The sequence below is a fragment of the Glycine soja genome, chromosome 16 (genome assembly GCF_004193775.1).
Source record: "Glycine soja cultivar W05 chromosome 16, ASM419377v2, whole genome shotgun sequence".
Lineage (NCBI taxonomy): Eukaryota > Viridiplantae > Streptophyta > Magnoliopsida > Fabales > Fabaceae > Glycine > Glycine soja.
In genome coordinates, this window is record NC_041017.1 from 13,177,960 (window position 1) to 13,200,207 (window position 22,248).

A 22,248-nucleotide genomic window follows, 5' to 3' on the forward strand; every position below is an offset into this window, starting at 1 on the left:
TGGATTGGGCTTTTACCAATTTAATTAAATTTATTTCCAACCACACACATCAAATATCCACTTAGTGCATGTGAAATTACAAAACTACCCCTAATACAAAAACTAGTCTAGGTGCCCTAAAATACAAGGGCTGAAAAATCCTATATTTCTAGGGTACCCTACCTACATTATGGAGCCCTAAATACAAGGCCCAAAATTAATGAAACCTTAATCTAATATGTACCAAGATAAGTGGGCTCATACTTAGCTCATGGGCCCGAAATCTACCCTAAGGCTCATGAGAACCTTAGGGCCTTCTCTTGCATTTTTGACCCAATCTTCTTGGAGTCTTCTATCCAATGCCCTTGGGGGGTAGGATTGCATCATTCCCTCCCCCTTGAAAAGGATTTGACCTCAAATCCAGAGGTTCTTGAAACTCATGGATTCTTTCCTCAACACCTGTAAAAAGAATGAAAACATATGTATTAGTGATGTTGGGTATGTTAGAGTATGGTAAGGACTGAAAACTCCTTTCCTGGTCATCTTCCCATGAGAGAATATAGTTCCTCACCAACTCAATGAGTGGTGCTACAAGTATAGAAAAATATGGGACAAACTTTTTGTAAAAGTTTGTTAAGATATTGAAGCCCCAAATTTCCCTTATACATGGTGGAGTAGACCACTTAGGAATGACCTTTATTCTCTTAGGGTTCATGGAAAGCCCTTGATCACTATTTAAAAAGTTAAGGAAAGTAATGGAATAATACATACCTTTTTCTTTATTTTCATGTTGATTATTCCTAAAAAGAATTACGACAAACCTAAGGTGTCCCACATGAGCACCTAGGTTTGCATTGAAACAAAAAATAAGAACAAACCTACCTAATGAGTCCCTATGTACACAAATCATGAAGATGTTGAGTGCATGAGTGATTTTACAAAAGAGTGTTACACCACTCAACACATTCATTATACCACCTATCATAGGGATTTGGTGCCTAATAATACCTATTTTAGGCACAAACAAAGCACAAGGATTTAAGCTCTTGCGAACCAAACCCTCATCCAACAACTCCTTTACTTGAGGAATAACCTCAAGTTCAAGAGGTAAGGCGGTGCTAAGGGATGTTTCCCTTGATAGGAGAAGGTAGAAAGATTGTTTAAGAAGGAGTGCTATTTTAATATCACATTTTGTTGCAAAATGATTTTCCTTGTTAACAATCTTCTTGGAGGAATCCTTTTCCTCCTTTTCCTTCCCCTTGGCCTTTGAACACAAGGCCTTACTATCCTTCTTTTTCTTTTCTTTTTCTAGTTTTTCTTCCTCATCCCTCTTATCTTTCATAGTTAGTTGATCTTTGGCCACCTGTGAAGGTGTTTGAGGATGCCACACAAATTTAGTGCCAAGATGGGTGAGGGTAATTTCATTAGTTAGGCCATTGTAAATGATCTTCCTATCAAATTGCCATGGCCTTCCTAAAAGAATATGTCCTGCCTCCATGGGAACTATATCACAATTAACTTCATCCTTATATGTCCCAATGCAGAAAGGTACCTTCACTTGTTGGTTAACTATCATTTCCCCTTGCTCATTGAGCCATTGAAGTTTATAAGATTTTGGGTGGGGAATGATAGTGAGGTTCAACTTGGAAACTAATCTTGTGCTACACCAATTGCAACAAGATCCACTATCCACAATGAGAGAACAAGTTTTATCTAAAATTTTGCATCTTGTATGAAAGATGTTCTCTCTTTGAGATTGAGATAGATCACAAGATTGACCTCCAAGGAGCCTTCTAACCATTAAGAGGTCACCTTCTTCATGGGGGTAGACTTCCTCACTAGACTCTTCACCCCTTACTTTATCTTCACTTCCACTAGAGGAAGGACAAGAAGTAGTCTCCTCTTGACTACTATAAATGTCTTGACCCCTCATGATCATGGTTTTCTTTGTGGGGCATTGAGAGGCAATGTGACCTCTCCCAAGACATTTGAAGCATTTAATGTTGCTAGTCCTTTCTTGGGAACTAGTCTTAGGGGTGTATTTCTCTATGGTCTTACCTTTATCTTCCTTGGGTTTTGAAGGTGCAGCCCCTAAAATTCCATGGGTTTGGTCCTTCCTTGGATAAGAGTGAGAGCCATAAGATTTTGAAGAAGGCTTTCTTTTAAGTTGTTGCTCCACTCTTATACAAAGTTGGACTAGCTCATCTAGGTCCCTATATGGAAGGAGTTCAACCTTGTCCCTCACTTCCATATTAAGCCCACTAAGGAACCTAGCTATGCTTGTTCCTTCCTCCTCCCTAAGTCCAGCTCTTAAAAGGAGTAATTCCATTTGTTGTCTATATTCTTCAACACTCATACTCCCTTGTCTAAGCCTTTGGAGCTTGTCCATAAGCTCTCTTTCATAGTAGGAGGGAATGTGCCTTTTCCTAAGGGCACTCTTAAGATCATTCCAATACTCTACTGGAGGATCCCCATGAATCCTTCGTTCTTTAACAAGGGAAGTCCACCAATAGAGGGCATACCCTTGAAAGCTAAGGGTAGCCAATGGAACTTTTCTCTCTTCGCTAATATGATGGCAAGCAAAGAGTTGTTCAACCTTCATTTCCCAATCTAAGTAGGCCTCAACATTATCTTTTCCGTGGAAATATGGGAGGCTAATGTTAACCTCTTGAGGCCTTCTATCCTTTTCTCTTCTTTGGGAGTGATGTTTAGTATGTGAACTATGACGCCCTCTATAATAGTCGCTAAGTTCTTCACTTAAACTCTTGCAAGAGTCATGACTACTATAGGAGGCATGTTTTTCTCTTTTCATTTCTTTCATTATTTTTCTTCTTTCTTCCTCTCTTATTTTCTCTCTTTCATCTTGACTTATTTCTTCCACTCTTTTTTTACCTTTTTATTTTCTCTCTTGTTTTTCTTTCCACAACTTAAGGGATCTCAACTCATCTAATATCTTATACAAGGGGTCCTTAGGAGTAGAACCCTCACCATTAACACTAGATGAAGAATGAAGACTCATGTTGGTTCCTAAGTTATGGTTCTTTCTTGTTGGGGGTTTGAAAACAAAAGGTAAAAGAAACTATGGTTGAAACTAGCCAAAATAAACACTAAAAGAGGTGTGAAAGATAAGGTAAAAACTAATTGGTAAAAGGCAAGCTATCTAGGCGGTTTGACAATGGAGGGTAAAAGAAATAAGCTATGAAAATAAGCAAGAAATTAAAGTGCAAGAAATGCAAACTAGGCGGATCCTAAGAGTGTTTGGATGACCTCATTTAAGGTTCCCAACAAAACACTCACTATCCTAAGGGGAAATTGCCTAAAATTATTACACAAAAATGGAAGTAGGGTGACCTAGCGGAGGCTCCCAACTTACTTCCAATGAAAGACCTTTTTGTTACAAAATTTGAAAGGAAAGCAAATTGCCAATTACAAAATTACAAAGAAAAAAGTCCTCAATTGTGGTGGCTATTCTCTCTTCAGTGTTTCACTCAATTTGGAGTGCTTCTTAGTCCAATAGCTCTTAAGGTGGTTGACCCCTTGCTTCTTGACTCAAATTCTTCAAGATATGGCACCAATCCTCCTTTCCAATTCCCTATATGGCAACTCACAAGCAAGGAAACAAAGAGACAAGCAATAACCAAAGACAAAAAATGAAATGAAAGCTAAACCAATAGAGTTTTAACAAGACAAATTTCCAAGGATTATTCAACAATTAAAGCAATGAAAAGCACAAAAAAGCAAGCTAGGACTCAAAGAGAAACCTAGAATGGCTCTAGAGTAGAGTAGAAAAACTCTAAAAAAAAAAAGACTCAAGAAACATCTAGTTTTGGCACTTGTTTTCACAATAATTTTCAATTGAAATTTCAGAACTAGGATTGGTATAAAATAGGCACCAATTATAGAACAAATTTTGAGCCAAAACAACAAGCACACTTTCCTTTCACTTTTCTTTTTTTTTTTCTGGACACTGATTTTTCTGCCAAATTGTGAGATTTTTATTATTTTTTCCTTTAATCCAAATCGCTTGGTTCTTTTTTTATAATTTTGGTCCAGATGTCTAGAAAATTCAGTAAAAGTTTAAGCTCAAAAAACGTAGAGACCAATTCCCAGTAATTTATACAAGTTCGTATGTTCAAGCTGCCAGCACCAGCGATTTCAGCCTAGAAATCAAGAGTAGTGTTTATGTTGCTTAAGGCTTGGATAGTTACAATTTGTGTTTGCTTATGCTCAATTATCTTGAATAACACAATTAAAGAGAGCTTAAGACTTATTTTGATTCACAAATCCAGCCACAACTCAGCACCACAACTCAACTTCATCATAGGCATCATGTAGGAAACTTAGAAAGCAAAAAAAAAGTTCAAGAACAAGACTACTTCTAGGAATTGATTTAGAACATGTTATGAACTAAATAACATGCATGAATTAGACTCAAAATTCAAAAGATAGGCTAAGAATGACAAGAATACATGAACAAATGTATCTAGAATTCAATCAACAAAATAAAATTCAACACAAACTTAGAACATAATGTGACAATTACTATGACAAAACATGACTCTAAGACAACATGGATTAAGTGATTTACACTTAGATTTTTGTGTTTTTTTTTTCTAATCAATATTTTGGAACAAAATTTAGATCTAAAGGTTCAGCACAAGAATATTATGAATGAAAATTGATAGAACCTAAAATCAACACAAAAACAAGATTCAAGAGTAGATCTACAAAATTTGAACCATAGAAATGCAAGAACAAGTGTAGATCTAAGATTTAATCGGTTTATTTTTTTAATCTACTCTACACAGCACCAAACCACAAGACAATGGAGGATATACATGGAGAATAAGATGAAGAACAAGGAATTAAAGAGAATTCACCGAACAAAAAGATAGAGGAAGCAAAAGAACATCACCTAGATGAAGATGCTCTTGATACCACATGATGCAAGCTCCATTGGAGCTTGTAGGCCTAGGATCTTCTTCATCAATGGATTCCTTTGCTTCTTGGAAGATAAATGGCAGCGGAATGGAGAAGGAAGAGAGAGAGGAGACGCCACTTCAAGGAGAAGATGAGTCTAGAAGAAGCTCACCACCATAGGAGGCCATGGATAAGAGCTTGTAGGAAGAAGGAGATGAATGAAGGGAGAGGGAGAGAAGAGCACGAAATTTTGTGCTCAAAAGGAGCTCTGAAATCTGAAGTTAATATTCAAATGATCAAAGTTGAAAAAAATGCACACACATGACCTCTATTTATAGCCTAAGTGTCACACAAAATTGGAGGGAAATTCAAATTTCACTTGAATTTGAAATTGAATTTGTGGAGCCAAACTTTGGAGCCAAAATTTCACTAATTATGATTAGTGAATTTTAGTTATGGTTCAGCCCACTAATCCAAGATCAATTCCAAGATTCTCCACTAAGTGTGCTTAGGTGTCATGAGGCATGAAAAGCATGAAGGACATGCACAAAGTGTGACTATATGATGTGGCAATGGGGTGTAGTAAGCAAATGCTCACCTCCCCCTCTAAATTTAATTGGATTGGGCTTCTACCAATTTAATTAAATTTATTTCCAACCACACACATCAAATATCCACTTAGTGCATGTGAAATTACAAAACTACCCCTAATACAAAAACTAGTCTAGGTGCCCTAAAATACAAGGGCTGAAAAATCCTATATTTCTAGGGTACCCTACCTACATTATGGAGCCCTAAATACAAGGCCCAAAATTAATGAAACCTTAATCTAATATGTACCAAGATAAGTGGGCTCATACTTAGCTCATGGGCCCGAAATCTACCCTAAGGCTCATGAGAACCTTAGGGCCTTCTCTTGCATTTTTGACCCAATCTTCTTGGAGTCTTCTATCCAATGCCCTTGGGGGGTAGGATTGCATCAGGTAAGGTGTGGAAATTTTGTGCACGACCCCATACTTTTTGAGATAGGGAAAGGCCCCATAAACTCTATACCCCATTTTGAAACATAATCAACAATAAGGAGAATATAAACAAAACCAAAAGAGATAGGGAAAGGCCCCATAAAGTCTATACCCCATACATCAAACACCTCATAGAACAACATGGGTTGTTGAGGCATTTGCTGTCTATATGAAAGTGAGCCGCCTGCTTTCTAATAAGGCTCACAAGTGCTACAGATTCTTCACCTGATCAATCTAGGCTTTGATTCAGCCTTCTTCAACAGGTACTTGAGAGCTACATGGTTAGTATAAACAATTACACGAGTACCAAGCAAATATGATAGTGTAAGTTGCTTGGGCAGCATCCAAAGTTTTGGAAGCGTAGTAGATCACCCGAGGCAGCTTGTCAATCTTTTGAGCAAGGACAGCCCCCAATGCGTAATTGGATGCATCGCACATTAGCTCAAATGGGGCTGTCCAATCAGGTGCCTGAATGATAGGGGTGGTAGTCACCGCACGCTTGGGGCAATCAAAAGCCTTTTTGCACCGGTCATCAAAATCAAACTCCAGCTCCTTTTGCAGCAGATTGGATAGTGGAAGGGCCACTTTGCTAAAGTCCTTGATAAAGCGCCTATAAAACCCTGCATGACCAAGAAAAGAACGAACCTCTCGCACGCAAGAGCGGTAGGGAAATTGTGAAATAACAACTATTTTTGTAGGGTCTACCTCTATGCCCTTACTAGAAATGATATGCCCTAAAACTATACCTTGTTCTACCATGAAGTGACATTTTTCAAAATTCAGCACAAGGTTAGTTTCAATGCATCTATTAAGAACTCTATCCAGACTATCCAAACATGCATCAAAAGAGGATCCATAAATAGTAAAATAATCCATAAACACCTCTATGCAACTCTCTAAAAAATCACTGAAAATGCTAAGCATACACCGCTGGAAGGTACCAGGGGCGTTGCATAGGCCAAAGGGCATCCTCCTATAGGCAAAAGTACCAAAGGGACAGGTGAATGTGGTATTTTCTTGATCCTCAGGAGCAATATAAATTTGTAAATAACCAGAAAAAGCATCAAGAAAAAAGTAATGAGACTTACCTGCCAAGCGCTCAAGCATTTGATCAATGAATGGCAGGGGAAAATGATCTTTTCTGGTTACCTGATTTAGCCTCCTATAATCATTGCAGACTCGCCAGTTGTTCTGCACTCTTGTGCGGATAAGCTCATCCCTTTCATTCTTAATCACTGTGAGGCTTGTCCTCTTAGGAACCACTTGGTGTAACATATATATATATATATATATATGTTTGATGTTATTATGTTGGATGTTTGATTATTTGTAGTGTTATTTTTATCCGTAATTATTTTCAAGGAGGTTAATTTAGTTAATAGAAGGGTGAGGGTAGATAAGGATCAAGATTCTCAAAGAAGCCTCTTGATAAAGCTTCTCAAAGAAGCCACGGGGAAGCTTCTTGAGGGAGCCTCTTAATGAAGCTTCTGGAGTGGGCTCTAAGCTTCCGTTCCCGAGAGCATTTCTTATTTAAGCATTTCAGCCTTTGCTTTCATGTAGCTTAGGAAAAACACCATTTCTTCTCCTTTCTTTCTTCCAAAGTCATTTCTAACGTCCCAAGAACTTTCTCCATCACCCACAGCCACCATTAGCCACCACAAACCATCGTTGTTCTCCATTGAAACCCCACACCGAGAGGAACCTTTCAACCAAAGCGGAATCTTCCAACCTGGCTTGCGGTTTTGGTAGAGAATGAAACCCTAATCTAACCTTTCGTTTTCTTTCGAGGTAACCATGGTTCTACGCTTGTTTCATGTTAGTTTCATCTTTTCTTTGCATCTTTTCTGACTTTGGAACCGCCATTGCATGTCTTATGCTTCATTTGAAAAACCTTAGAGAAAGAGACTTTGCAAACGTTATCCTTTCATGAAATGCATGTTATTTTCGTAACCTACACTGAACCCCGGTCACATTGGCATGGTCGTAATTTCCAAATTATGTTCCTTTGTAAAACCCGAAATGCTCTCAACTCTTTCATGTAGTGATGTGGGTGTTTGATCCAGAGCACTGTTACTAGATTTGTTTTCTGAAATCCATACTAAGTCTCCTTCGTTTTGGCATGGTAGAGGCTTGCGTGGAATCAACGAGCAAGGACGAAAAGGAATCTTCAAGTGACATGACGAGGAATCCGCGGGGTAGCTCACGATAGGTGAGGGGAGTTTATTATAAAATTTATCGTTTTAACACCATAGCTAGGGTCAGGGAACCTAGCTATGAGGATATTTGTTTGTCCCTGTTGCATGCTGATTTTTCTTCAAAGAAAATTACGTTTTAACTAATGGGATGCGATTTATATATATATATATATATATATATCTGTGTGTGTGTGTGTGTGTGCGAAATGCGATTTGTTGTTGATGTCACTATTAAGGATTTTAATTGATATGTGATGATAATGATAATTATGATGATATTGATTTGAGATGACGTTGTTAATAAAGACCATGTCAACATGAATTGTTATTATTGATGAATATGTGAATATGAAATGAGATTGTTGTTGTTGTTGATAACGTCATTGAGATGAGATGATATTTATGTTGTGAATGACATGGAAATGGAATGTTGATTGATGTTGGAAATGCATTGGCATGTGCATGTTGTGTATGTTCGTGGGGGGCACTGTGCACTGACTTTCTAGGGTCTTTGGCACTAGCTTTTGGCCACGTTTATACGTTGGATGTTGTGTATGATCGTGGGGGGCACTGTGCACTGACCTTCCAGGGTCTTTGGCACTAGCTTTTGGCCACGATCATACGTCGTATGGAGTGTATGTCATGGGGGGTAGAGTGCACTGACCTTGTCGGATGGCCCAGATGTGGGTAACTAGCGTGGTTGGAGAATCTAAGCATTTCTAAGGGGATGCTTAGGCGCTTTAATTGGTCCATGGTCTTTGGCCCTTACTTTTGGCCGTGATCATAGCTCATACGACATAGGAAATAGAGTAACTGTGGCCAAGTGTACTTTGTACTAGGGGGCTATCACCTGGTAGGGAACACCTTTGGGCTCCCAGGCTGATCGCCTATGGGAGGGGGGCTATTACGTGCACAACCGGGTGGTCTCGACAAACTCAGCACAGTTCCCTAAGTGAGAGTGTCGTGTGGACACGCTTAGGCTATTTCTTGAGATTTGGTTGTTGTTGGTACGTACCACATTGCATCTGAGTGTTGAGTCAGGTGCATGCATCATTCTGTGCAGTCTTGATTGGGTCGATGGATGGATGATGAGTAATTGTTGGATATGGATGATGAATATTTGTTGGATATGAGTATTGAATAATGATTGTTGTGTATGCTCATCATGTTTGCCTATGTTCCTTTCTAATTGTAGTTATTTGGAATTGGTATTGGTTCTTTTTATAATGAACTCACCCTTGCAATTTTGTATCATGTGGTTGATACCTGTGATGATCACGAACCTTGTTCGTGGGAGCAGAATAATAGTGGCAGGGTGTAGAGAGTAAGATTCTGGTGAGGAGCCGCCGAGCCAACGTGATGACATTGGCGTTATTTTGGGAGAGAGTTGTGTTTTCTAATCAACTCCTCCGTAGTTGGTTTTTTAAGTTTTATTTTGTTGAGTTAAAGATGTAAAACTGGGATTTTAATTATATCTATGAACAGATTTAATTTTCGTTATGTGTATAACGTGTACCGAATTATTGTTTCTACGTAATTATGCATATTCACTTAAGTAATGGCGTGTTGTTGGATGAATTTATGTTGTGACAAAATCACTTCTATTTTCACAATAAAAAAATTAAGGAAGTTCTTTTTATATAAAAAAAAATTGAATATTAGAGTCTAGATACCATAGCGACGAGGCAGGTCGTTACACTTGGACTGGACTTACCCATTGGCTGTCAGAAATGGGGTAGATGATTTCGGCTTGTAAGAGCTTTGTCACTTCCTTTTTCACCACCTCTAGAATGACGGGGTTGAGTCGCCGCTGTGGCTGCCTCACTGGCTTAGCTCCATCCTATAAAAGTATCCTATGCATGCAGGTAGATGGGCTAATATCAGGAATGTCTGCTAAAGTCCATCCAATGGCTTTCTTGTGCTTCTTGAGCACTAGAAACAACTTCTCCTCTTGCTCAACAGCAAGGGAGGTAGATATGATCACTGGAAATTTTTCCTTGTCCTCTAAGTAAGAATACTTGAGGGTTGCTGGTAAGGGCTTCAACTCTGGTGTGGGTGGTGGCTGAACAGTGGGAGGAACCAGGGTAGGAGAAGAAAAGGAAGGTTCCTCAGCCTGTACCTCATAAAGCACGTCAGAAGTATATTTAACCTCCCAAGATGCATTGTTGGCACAAAACAAATTGCTGTCTAAGAAATTGGAAGCCTTGACTGAAACACTAAGTAGGTTGTCAACTCAAATTCATTCTGCACATACTTCACATGCTTCTGTTTTGCAGGTTGTAGGATATACCATCTGTGGGGGAGCTCATGAATCTGGATGTTGTATTCCTATTGAAGAACACCCCACTCATGAAGTCAATTACATGGGAAATCATTCCAGAAACAATTTTAATGCAGGAGGATTTTTTGGATTCCAACATGGTCAACAATATAATCAACAACAGGGACAATGGAGGAACCACCCTAGAAATTAGTTCAATAGAGATCAAGGTGGACCATCCAAAAGGCCACAGCAGTAAGGGCCTAGTCTCTATGATCGCACAACGAAGCTGGAAGAGACTCTTGCTTAGTTTTTGCAGGTTTCTATGTCCAATCAGAAAAGCACAAAGTCCGCCATAAAGAATCTTGAGGTCCAAGTGGGACAACTTGCAAAGCAATTGGCGAATAGATCATCAAGCAGTTTTACAACTAATACAGAGAAAAATCCCAAGGAGGAATTTAAAGCTGTGATGACTAGAAGTAGAATGCAAATCCAAGGAGATGATAGTGAAGCTGGAAAGAAGATGGAGGAACATAAACAACAGCTGGCACCTAAGCTAACACTTGAACTTGTTTATGATTTTGTAGAACTTGAAGAGATTAATGAGGAGACTGAAGATGATAAGGAAGAAGAGACACCGATAAAGGAAAAAGAAAAAGAAAAAAGTTGAAAAATGAAAAACAAAGAGAGAATGTTGTTGATGATGAGATGAGGAAAGGCAAGAGTGAAGCAAACACTGAAAAGAAGAAGGATACTACTCTAAATGAAGGCAAGGAAGTACCTTATCCTTTGGTACCTTCCCGTAAAGAAAAAGAAAGACATTTAGCCATATTTCTTGACATCTTCAAGAAGTTGGAAATTACTTTACCCTTTGGAGAAGCACTTCAACAAATGCCCCTCTATGCCAAATTTTTAAAAGATATGCTGACAATGAAGAACTGGTACATCCATAGTGACAGAATTGTGGTAGAAGGCAATTATAGTGTTGTGATTCAACACAGTCTTCCACCTAAGCACAAAGATCCTGGAGTTGTCATGATACCGTGTTCCATTGGTGAGGTTTTTGTAGGAAAAGCTCTCATAGACTTGGGAGCTAGTATCAACTTAATGCCTCTCTCCATGTGCCAGCGACTTGGAGAGATAGAGATAATGCTTACATGCATGACCCTTCAGTTGGCAGATCGCTCCATAACAAGACCGTATGGAGTGATTGAACATGTTTTGGTGAAGGTGAAACACCTTATATTTCCAACTAATTTTGTGGTGATAGACATAGAAGAGGATGCTGATATTCCTCTCATTCATGGTCGCCCATTCATGTCTACTGCAAGCTGTGTAGTAGATATGGGAAAGAAGATGTTGCAAATGGGAATAGAAGATTAGAAAATCAGCTTTGATCTATTTCATGAAGATAAAGAACCACCTGACCGGAATGTCTGTTTTAAAGTTCATGTGATGGAGGAAAGAAGACCTGAGAAGAAGGTCCTTGAAGTGGGAACATTATTGGATCATGGATAACAGGATGATGCGTCAAGCTAGTGACATTAAAGAAGCGCTTACTGGCAGGCAACCCAGCTTTTCTTTCCCTTATCTATCTTCATTTTTTTATTTATTGCATGTAGTTAGGACATCTTGCTTGTGATTGATTTCAGCTTGTTTAGTGATGAACAAAAAGGGTTTTTAAATTATGTGTGAAGAGATAAGCAGAAAATGACTTAGAAAAATTTTCAGATTGCATATCCGCTAAGTGCAAACCTTGTGCTAAGCGCCATCTCTTCACGCGCTAAGCCGAGCTTGCTTGCGCTAAGCGAAAAGACCCCTGATTGATTGGCTGAATGGTTCAGCTAAGTGCACATCATTGCGCTAAGCCCAACATCTTCAATGTAAGTTGCACCTTAAGCAATGGGCTTAGTGTGGATGATGCGCTAAGCGTCACTTCCTCTCTGTGAAAAAATTTATTATAGTTGCACTAAGCGTACCATCCTGTGCTAAGCCCCAGATTCATTATGTAAGTTGAGCTTTCAAGCTGAGCTTAGCAGGAAAGGATGCGCTAAGCGCCAACATCATTCTATTTTGAAGTCATTGGAAGTGTGCTTAGCACAGGTAGTGGCGCTAAGCCTGAATCACTCACTGTAAGTTGAAGCTTGATGTACGCTAAGCCTCGCATCTCAGGCTAAGCGCATATTGCAGAAAGATTTTTGGTGTTGCAAATTCACTTCCCAAGAGGCTTGGGAAAGATACATAGATGTTATTGTGCCTAGGAAGCTTTTGGCAGAGAGGAATGTGGTGGTCTACTATACAGAGTTTGATGAGTTCAAGGAGGAACTCGAGACACACCACTAGGATGAGGAGTTGACTGACTTTGGTGACAGCAACATTGATGTTGCCATTGTGAAGGAATTCTACGCCAACCTCTATGACCCCGAGGACAAATCACCTAAGCAGGTGAGGGTGAGAGGTCATTTGATTAAGTTTGATGAGGACATGCTTAACACTTTCTTGAAGACCCTTGTTATTGTGGAAGAGGGGGAATCACTCTGTGCTTATTCTAGATTTGCACTCCTGAGGCCTGATCCTCAGGAGTTAGCTGCTATGCTCTGTATCCCAGGGAGGGGATTCAAGCTTAATGTTGATGGTTATCCGTTGAAGATATGGAGGAAGAACATGACCACCCTAGCTCAGACATGAAGTGTTCTTTCCTTCTCTAACCTGATTGCTACCTCCCATACTTCTGATGTCACCCTAGATAGAGCCAAACTCATTTATGGCATCATCATGAAGATGGACATGAATGTGGGGTACCTCATCTCCCCCCAGATCTCCCTCATTGCTCAGCATGACACTTCTAAACTTGGATTCCCAGCCTTGATTACAACTTTATGTAAGGCTAGGGGAGTTCAGTCTGACTCGAGGTCCCTGGAGAGCCAGAGTCCTGCCATTAATTTGGCATATATTAAGAAGAACTGTTGGAATCTTGATGATCCAACGATAACTTTCAGAGGACCCAGGAAGGCCAGAGGAAAGAGATCTGAGGCCCTTTCCACTTCAGCACCAGAGACAGAAGTTCCTTCTTCTTCTACAATTCCTCCCTCTTCCTCCACAGAGACCCCAGTGATTCCTCCAACACCTTCATAGATTCCACTTCTAGCTCCTCTCTCTACAAGTCCAGTAGATTTTATTTTCACTCCTCAGATGCTTCACTCCATGCTCCAGAGCATCCATAGGGGGCAGTCCATCATCATGCAGAGCCTTCAGGGCTTGGGCTTGCCCTCCATTATGAGCATGGAGGAGTTTAATACATAGGTGGCCTAGCTAGGAGACCAGCTTTCTTCCTCTGGAAAGGGTGGGGCCTCCACAGCCCAAGAGCCTGTGACTGAGGAGCCTCCAGCAACAGCAGCAGTAGAGGATGATGATGAGCTCACTCCTCCTGAGCCTTTTGATTATGATGCAGGTACATGTATGGATCAGGAGGAGGAGGCTACTCTAGAGCAGATTCCAGAGCCATCTCCAGCCCCTACGCATGCACCTAATGATGCCACACCAGTGGTGGTGCCTGAGCAGACTATTCAGGATTTTTTAGCAGCTCCAGCACTAGATCTTAATGAAGATTAGCCACAAGAGGAGCATGACGTTTAAATTTTTTGCATTATGAACACTTTAGTTATTCTTAGTTATTTTATGATTATGTCATTTAAATTTCAGCTTTTATGTTTCCGTTCTTTAAATTTCAGCATTTAAATTTTAGTAGTGTAGTTGTTTGTTTTTGCTTGTACAAAAAGCTTGATTGAACAGTTAATTGATTGAACATTGTATGCAATGGCTTGTTTGGTATGGAATGAGTGTTTGAAAGTGATTGTTTGAGCAAAGGTATGAATTGAATGGATTGGGATGATTGAATGATTGTTTTGATCAAGTTTTCCTTCATTAGAAGAGAATGAGCATATGATTGGAATTACGCCTGAAAATGTTAGTCGGTTGTCAGATTGATTGTGAAGGAATGCATTAACCGTATCCCGGTGAGAGTGTGATCTTTAAAATTTTAAGAGAAATGACTATCATTTAGTGCTGATTTTTGCATGAATCTCTGAAGTATGGATTGGAGGCATGAACTTGGGGATGATGAAGGCCATGTTTGATTATGAATAGCTACTTAGCCAAAAAGCTAACCTTGTGATTGAATGAATTATCCCTTGCACCCAGTTTGAGTTGAATGAATTGATTGATTGATTGAACCTCGAGCCTATTCAGTTGTATCTTCTGCTACCTTATTTTAGGTTGTAGGAGACCATTATCCACAGAAGATGGTTCAAGGCAAATTTGTCCCAAATTTGGGGGAGTTATTATCAAGGTATATTTGTTGCAAATTAGGGGGAGGCACTAGGTAAGGATTGAAATGGTCAAAGAAAATAGTATATACACACTGTTTCTTTTTTGTGTTAAAAAAAAGTTGTAAGTATAAATAAAGTTAATAAGTGTGTATGCTATAATTCCAGGTATGAAAGCTAAGTGCCTAAGAAAAAGGGCAAGTATGGGGAAGGAAGGAATGAAAAAGTGAAGGTTATTCTATGGATGAATGCTCTCCTAAAGTCCTTAGGATTCATTTTTGTGTGTTCATTACTGTATGATAGGAGATGAAATGCAAAGGTTGGAACTTGTGTTGGTTGTTAATGATGGAATAAGCCTAAACACTTGAGTTTGAGTGAAACAATGACTGTGAGGTTTTGGTTGATGATCCTTCTTGATTTCTGTCATGCTTACTAGCTTATTTCAGCTGTGACTCTAATACTTGTGCCCTTATCTTTGAAAAATTGCATGCTTGTGAGAAGTAATTCATTTAAGCATGATGTGCCATTATTTTCTCCTATTTCTTAACCCTTTTTGCACCATTTTAATTACTGATTAGTCTCAATTGTCAAATTAATTATGTTGTTTTATCATTTGGGCCTATTGGACTAATTTTGTGTTTTTAATTTAATTTCAGGAGAATTATAAGCAATTGGGCTTGAATCCAGAATTGGACTTGGACTTGAAGAGAGAAGACAATTTTATCAAATCTTATCTTATCTAGATCAAATCTTATCTAGACATTCTTTCGTCTAGATCTTATCTTATCTTATTTAGATTTTATTTCATCTAGATTTTATTTTATCAAATCTTATCTTATCTTGTCTAGATTTTATTTTATTTATGGGCTTGGACTTAAAACATATATATAAGCTTTGGAGCTAAAAATATATAACAGCACCAAGGCTCTAGTTGGAGCTCCTCTCTTTTTTTCGTTTTTAGTTTTAGGCTTATCTTCTTCTTTTAGACACTTTTTCGTTTTGCAATTCCAGTTGCTACTTTTCGTTTTAGCAATAAAATTTCGTTCTATATTGATTAATGGAAGGCTAAGTCTCCAGTGTTGTTTTCTCTTGAGGATCAAGCACAACTCTCTTTGAGGTTCTATTATTATTATTAAATTCTGCTCAGTTTTTCCTCTTCACCAATTACTCTGTATTTGTTGCTATTAATTCATGCATGCTTAGTGCTTCATTAATTGTCTCTGCACTTAATTTACGTTCATGCTTAATGATCATTCATGATTAATTGGTGTATGTGTTGCTTAATCACATAATAAATGCCTTATGTTAAATTTCGCTTAGTAATTTAATTTAGGGTTGGATTAAGTGGTTGAACTGATAAAGGATAAACTCTCGTAACCTAGGATAAGAGACTTGCTTGTGAATCAAGGGGAAGCAACGTGTTTTAATTCTGCTATTTTTGAATTCACGTCTATTCGCTGTTTAATTTACAAAAGCAAACAACCCCCCCCCCCCAATTCGTTACTATTTTCCTACTATCTGTTATGAACATTTGGTTTATTATTGCTCGTTGGGAAACGACCTAGGATCACTTCCTAGTTACTGCATTTTAATGTTTATTTGATTTGGGTACGGCCTCGATCAAATTTGGTGCCGTTGCCTAGGAGCAATGTCCAAAGGTTCATAATAGCTAGTGATTCGTGTTTCATAATTTCAATTAGTAATTTAATTTAGGGTTGGATTAAGTGGTTGAACTGATAAAGGATAAACTCTCCTAACCTAGGATAAGAGACTTGCTTGTGAATCAAGGGGAAGCAACGTGTTTTAATTCTGCTATTTTTGAATTCACGTCTATTCGCTGTTTAATTTACAAAAGCAAACAACCCCCCCAATTTGTTACTATTTTCCTACTATCTGTTATGAACATTTGGTTTATTATTGCTCGTTGGGAAACGACCTAGGATCACTTCCTAGTTACTGCATTTTAATGTTTATTTGATTTAGGTACGACCTCGATCAAATTTGGTGCCGTTGCCTAGGAGCAATGTCCAAAGGTTCATAATAGCTAGTGATTCGTGTTTCATGTTTAGTTGTTTTAAGTTTTCGTGTTGTGTTAGTGTTGTTTAGTATCGTTTAGTGTCTTGTTATTTTGTTTAGTGTGGTGTTTTGTTTTAGTTTTTTCTGTTCAACACTTTCCCTGTTTTAGTCTTTGTGTTTTGCTGTGAATAGTGCTTTGTGACGGATTTAGCGACCACTTTTGCTGATCTGAAAAACAGAGTAGTAGTGCAAATCCCTTAGCGACTGAATTAGTGACTGCTGCTGACAATTTAATTGGCGATTTTTGTTTTGATAGTTAGGGTTGTTATTTTTGGCTGAATTTTGGTCTTGTAGGTTCTTTTGACTCATATTTTGTGTGAAAAATACGAGGAACACTTGTTGTGGGCAGATTTGAGAGATTCAAAAAAATTTGAGAACTTGTGTTTATCAAAACTTCAAACGGCCATAACTTTTGCTCCGGGTATCAGAATGACTATTATTATATGCGTATTTGGGGTAGAAAAAAATTTTCCATATTGTCGCGACTGGTCAAAGGCCGGCTGAGGACTCTGGCTAGCCAAAATCGCCTGTTTACTAGTTTTTTTTTTATTTTTCAAGTTTTATTGTTTTATTTTTCTAAACTTTCCTTAGGTAGTTTCCATAGTTAGACTTTGAATTTTTGCTTGAAAATTTTTGTGCCATCTTTTCATGAATTTAGGGTGTTTCTCACAAAATTTCAAGTCATTTGGATATTATTTGAGGGTAGTTGTAGTTCAAAGTTACACTGTTACTTGCATAAGAAGACAACTAGTTGTGCATGCTGAATGTAGTGTATGACTAGGGGCAATCCGTCTGACTTACAACCCTTTGATCCTGAGATAGATAGGACATTTCATAGATTAGTTAGGCATCATTTTGTACCTTTTGAGCATCCTGAGCATTTTGTTATTGGTGAGTCTGAGCATTTTGTGGTTGGTAATTTTGAACATCCTGATTTTGAACATTACAGTTTTGAACATTTTGATTTTGAACATTCTGAGAACATGACACAACCTCCACCCAGTGAGAGGACTCCAAGGGAAATGGCTGCACCTGATTTCACCTACGAAAGCTTGTGCATCCAATACCCTGATAAGGATGTCCCATATGTTCTTAAAACTGGACTGATCCATTTGCTTCCAAAGTTTCATGGCCTTACAGGTGAAGACCCGCACAAACATCTGAAAAAATTCCATATTGTCTGCTCCACCATGAAACCACCAGATGTCCAGGAAGATCACATATTTCTGAAGGCTTTTCCTCATTCTTTAGAGGGAGTGGCAAAGGACTGGCTATATTACCTTGCTCCAAGGTCCATCACGAGCTGGGATGACATCAAGAGAGTATTCTTAGAAAAACTTTTCCCTGCTTCCAAGACCACGACCATCAAAAAGGATATTTGAGGCATTAGGCAACTCAGTGGAGAGAGCCTATATGAATACTAGGAGAGATTTAAAAAACTATGCGCCAGTTGCCCTCACCACCAGATTTCTGAGCAGCTTCCCCTCCAATATTTTTATGAAGGACTCAGTAACATGGAGAGAAGTATGATAGATGCTGCCAGTGGTGGAGCCCTTGGAGACATGACCCCTGCTGAAGCCAGAAATTTAATTGAGAAGATGGCTTCCAACTCCCAGTAATTTAGTGCCAGAAATGATGCTATTGTCATTAGAGGGGTGCATGAAGTAGTCACGAATTCATCTTCATCAGTTGAGACTAAGAAGCTTGAAGGTAAACTAGATGCATTGGTTAACCTGGTAACCTAACTGGCCATGAATAAAAAATCTGCACCTGTCGCCAGACTTCGTGGTTTATGCTCCTCTGTCGACCACCACACAGACCTTTGCCCTTCTATGCAACAATCTAAAGCAATTGAACAGCCTGAAGCTTATCCTGCAAACATCTACAATAGACCTCCTCAACCTCAGCAGCAAAATCAGCCACAACAGAACAATTATGACCTTTCTAGCAACAGGTACAATCCCAGGTGGAGGAATCATCCCAACCTTAGATGGTTGAGTCCTCCACAATAGCAGCAACAACAACAGTAGCAACTGCAACAGCCCTAGAAATAGCAAATAGTTGAGGCTCCTCCGCAACCTTCCCTTGAAGAACTTGTGAGGAAAATGACTATGCAAAACATGCAGTTTCAACAAGAGACCAAAGCCTCCATTCAGAGCTTAACTAATCAGATGGGACAATTGGCTACACAGTTAAATCAACAACAGTCCTAGAATTCTGACAGATTACCTTCTCAATCTGTCCAGAATCCCAAAAATGTGAGTGCCATTGCATTGAGGTTGGGAAAGCAGTGTCAAGGACCTCAATCTGTAGCATCTCCCTCATCCGCAAATGAACCTGCCCAACTTCACTCTACTCCAGAAAAAGATGATGACAAAAATTTAAAGAGTAAGTTACCTAACAATTACTGTGCAGGTGAATCTTCCACTAGTAATTCTGATTTACAGAAGCAGCATATCCCTCTTCTATTCCCTCCAAGAGCAATTTCCAACAAAAAAATGGAAGAGGCAAAGAAGGAGATCTTGGAAACATTTAGAAAAGTAGAGGTAAACATACATCTGCTGGATGCAATAAAGCAAATTCCAAGATATGCTAAATTCTTGAAGGAGCTGGGCACTAATAAGCGGAAGCTTAAAGGAAGTGAAAGAATTAGTATGGGCAGAAATGTCTATGCATTGATTGGTAAATATGTTCCCCAAATCCCTGAAAAATGTAAAGATCCAGGTACATTCAGCATACCTTGTATTATAGGGAACAATAAGTTTGACAATGCCATGCTAGATTTAGGAGCTTCTATTAGTGTTATGCCTCTGTCTATTATTAATTCTCTATCTCTTGGTCCTTTGCAGTCAACTGATGTGGTAATTCATTTAGCTAATAGAAGTGTTGCCTATCCTGCTGGTTTCATAGAGGATGTCTTACTTAGAGTTGGTGAACTGATTTTCCCTGTTGATTTTTATATTTTGAATATGGAGGAGGGATTTTCTAAAGGATCAGTTCCCATCATTCTAGGCAGACCTTTTATCAAAACTGCTAGAACTAAGATAGATGTATATGCAGGCACACTATCTATGGAGTTTGGTGATATATCTGTTCATTTTAATATTCTTGATGCTATGAAACACCCATTTGAAGATCTTTTTGTATTTCATGCTGAAATAATTGACCATATTGTTGATGAATACGTGACTGATCTTCATTCTAATCTGCATTCTTGTCACTCTTCATGCATTGAATCTGAATTTGTACTTGATCATACGTCTGAATTTGATGCTGAGAGTGAATCTGAAATTGATATTGATTACATGTCTGGTGATGTTTTACCTCTTGAGATTGATTTTCTAGAGTCAGATAGAACTAACCATGTTTTAGGAAGTATACATACTTTTGACTTTCTTTATGAGGTATAGGCTGAGAAACCATCTCTTTCTACCACTATCCAGCAGGCCACACCAGAATTGAAGCCTCTGCCATCAAATTTAAAATATGCTTACTTGGATGATAGCAAAAGTTTTCCAGTAATTATATCTGCCTCCCATGCTGATGAGCAAGAGGAGAAGCTGTTATCAGTTCTTAAGAAGCATAAGAAGGCTATAGGCTGGACCTTGGTGGACATTCATGGTATTAGCCCATCCACATGTATGCATCGGGTAAATTTAGAGGATGAGGCTAAACCAGTAAGACAGCCACAGAGAAGACTCAACCCGGTGATTCTTGATGTAGTGAAGAAGGAGGTAACCAAGCTTTTGCAAGCTGGAATCATTTATCCTATCTCCAACAGCCAATGGGTAAGTCTCGTCCAGGTAGTCCCGATGAAAACCGACCTCACCGTGATCATAAATGAGAAGGAGGAGCTGATTCCTACTCAGGTGCAGAACAATTGGAGAGTCTGCATCGACTATAGGAGGCTGAACCAGGTTACCAAAAAGGACCATTTTCCCCTGCCATTCATTGACCAGATGCTTGAATGCCTGGCAGCTCTAAAATACTTGTTGAAGAAGGCTGATTCAAAGCCTAGATTGATCCGATGGATGCTCTGGCTCCAAGAGTTTGACTTGGAGATCCGTGATAGGAGTGGAGCACAAAATTTAGTTGCTGATCATTTGAGTCGGATCGAACATGTGTTTGATGAAGATTCACCCATTCGGGATGATTTCCCGGATGATCATTTGTATATACTGTATAGTATTTCTGATTCTCTTTCTACTCCCTGGTTTGATAACATTGTCAATTATTTAGTTGCTTCTGTTTTTCCTCCCTTAGCATCTAAAGCTCAAAAGGATAAAATTAAAAGTGATGCTAAGCATTCTATTTGGGATGACCCCTACTTGTGGAAATTGTGCAGTGATCAGGTCATTAGACGATGCATTCCAGATCATGAGACTGACTCAGTCCTACAGTTCTGTCATTCTTCCGCACCGGGAGGTCATCCTGGTGTTCAAAGGACAGCTCGCAAAGTGCTTGACTGTGGCTTTTATTGGCCCACCATCTTTAAAGATGCGTGGAAGATCTGTAGCACTTGTTTGTAGTGTCAGAGAGCAGGAAGTGCACTTACATGGCGACAACAAATGTCTCAGCAACCCATGCTATTTTGTGAGGTGTTTGATGTCGGGGGCATAGATTTCATGGGCCCTTTTCCTGTCTCTTTTGGTTATGTTTACATTCTCCTTGCAGTTGATTATGTTTCAAAATGGGTGGAAGCCAAGCCCACTAGAACTAATGATGCTAAGGTTGTTGCAGATTTTGTCAGATCTAATCTGTTTTGCAGGTTTGGAGTACCTAAAGCAATCATTAGTGATCAAGGAACCCATTTTTGCAACAAATCAATGCATGCCTTGCTTAAAAAGTACGAGGTCGTACACAGGGTATCCACACCATACCACCCCCAAACCAATGGACAGACAGAAATTTCTAACAGGGAGATCAAGAGAATTTTAGAGAAGATTGTGCAGCCAAGTAGGAAAGATTGGAGTACCAGGCTTGATGATGTTCTTTGGGCATATAGGACTGCCTACAAAGCACCCATAGGAATGTGTCCTTATCGGGTTGTCTTTGGAAAGCCATGACATCTTCCAGTGGAGATTGAGCACAAAGCATATTGGGCAGTGAAGACCTGCAACTTCTCTATGGATCAAGCTGGTGAGGAAAGAAAGTTGTGACTGAGTGAGTTAGATGAGATCCGCCTAGAAGCGTATGAGAATGCCAAGTTCTACAAAGAAAAGACCAAGAAGTTCTATGATAGCATGATAATTAAGAAGGACTTCATGGTTGGGCAAAAAGTGTTATTGTATAATTCTAGGCTTGGACTCATGAGTGGTAAGTTGAGGTCTAAGTGGATTGGTCCTTTTGTTGTTACTAATGTTTTTCCTTATGGTACATTTGAGATCAAAAGCAACTCCACAAACAAGAGCTTCAAGGTCAATGGACACCGACTTAAGCCATTCCTCACAAACCCTTCTTTAGTGGAGGTA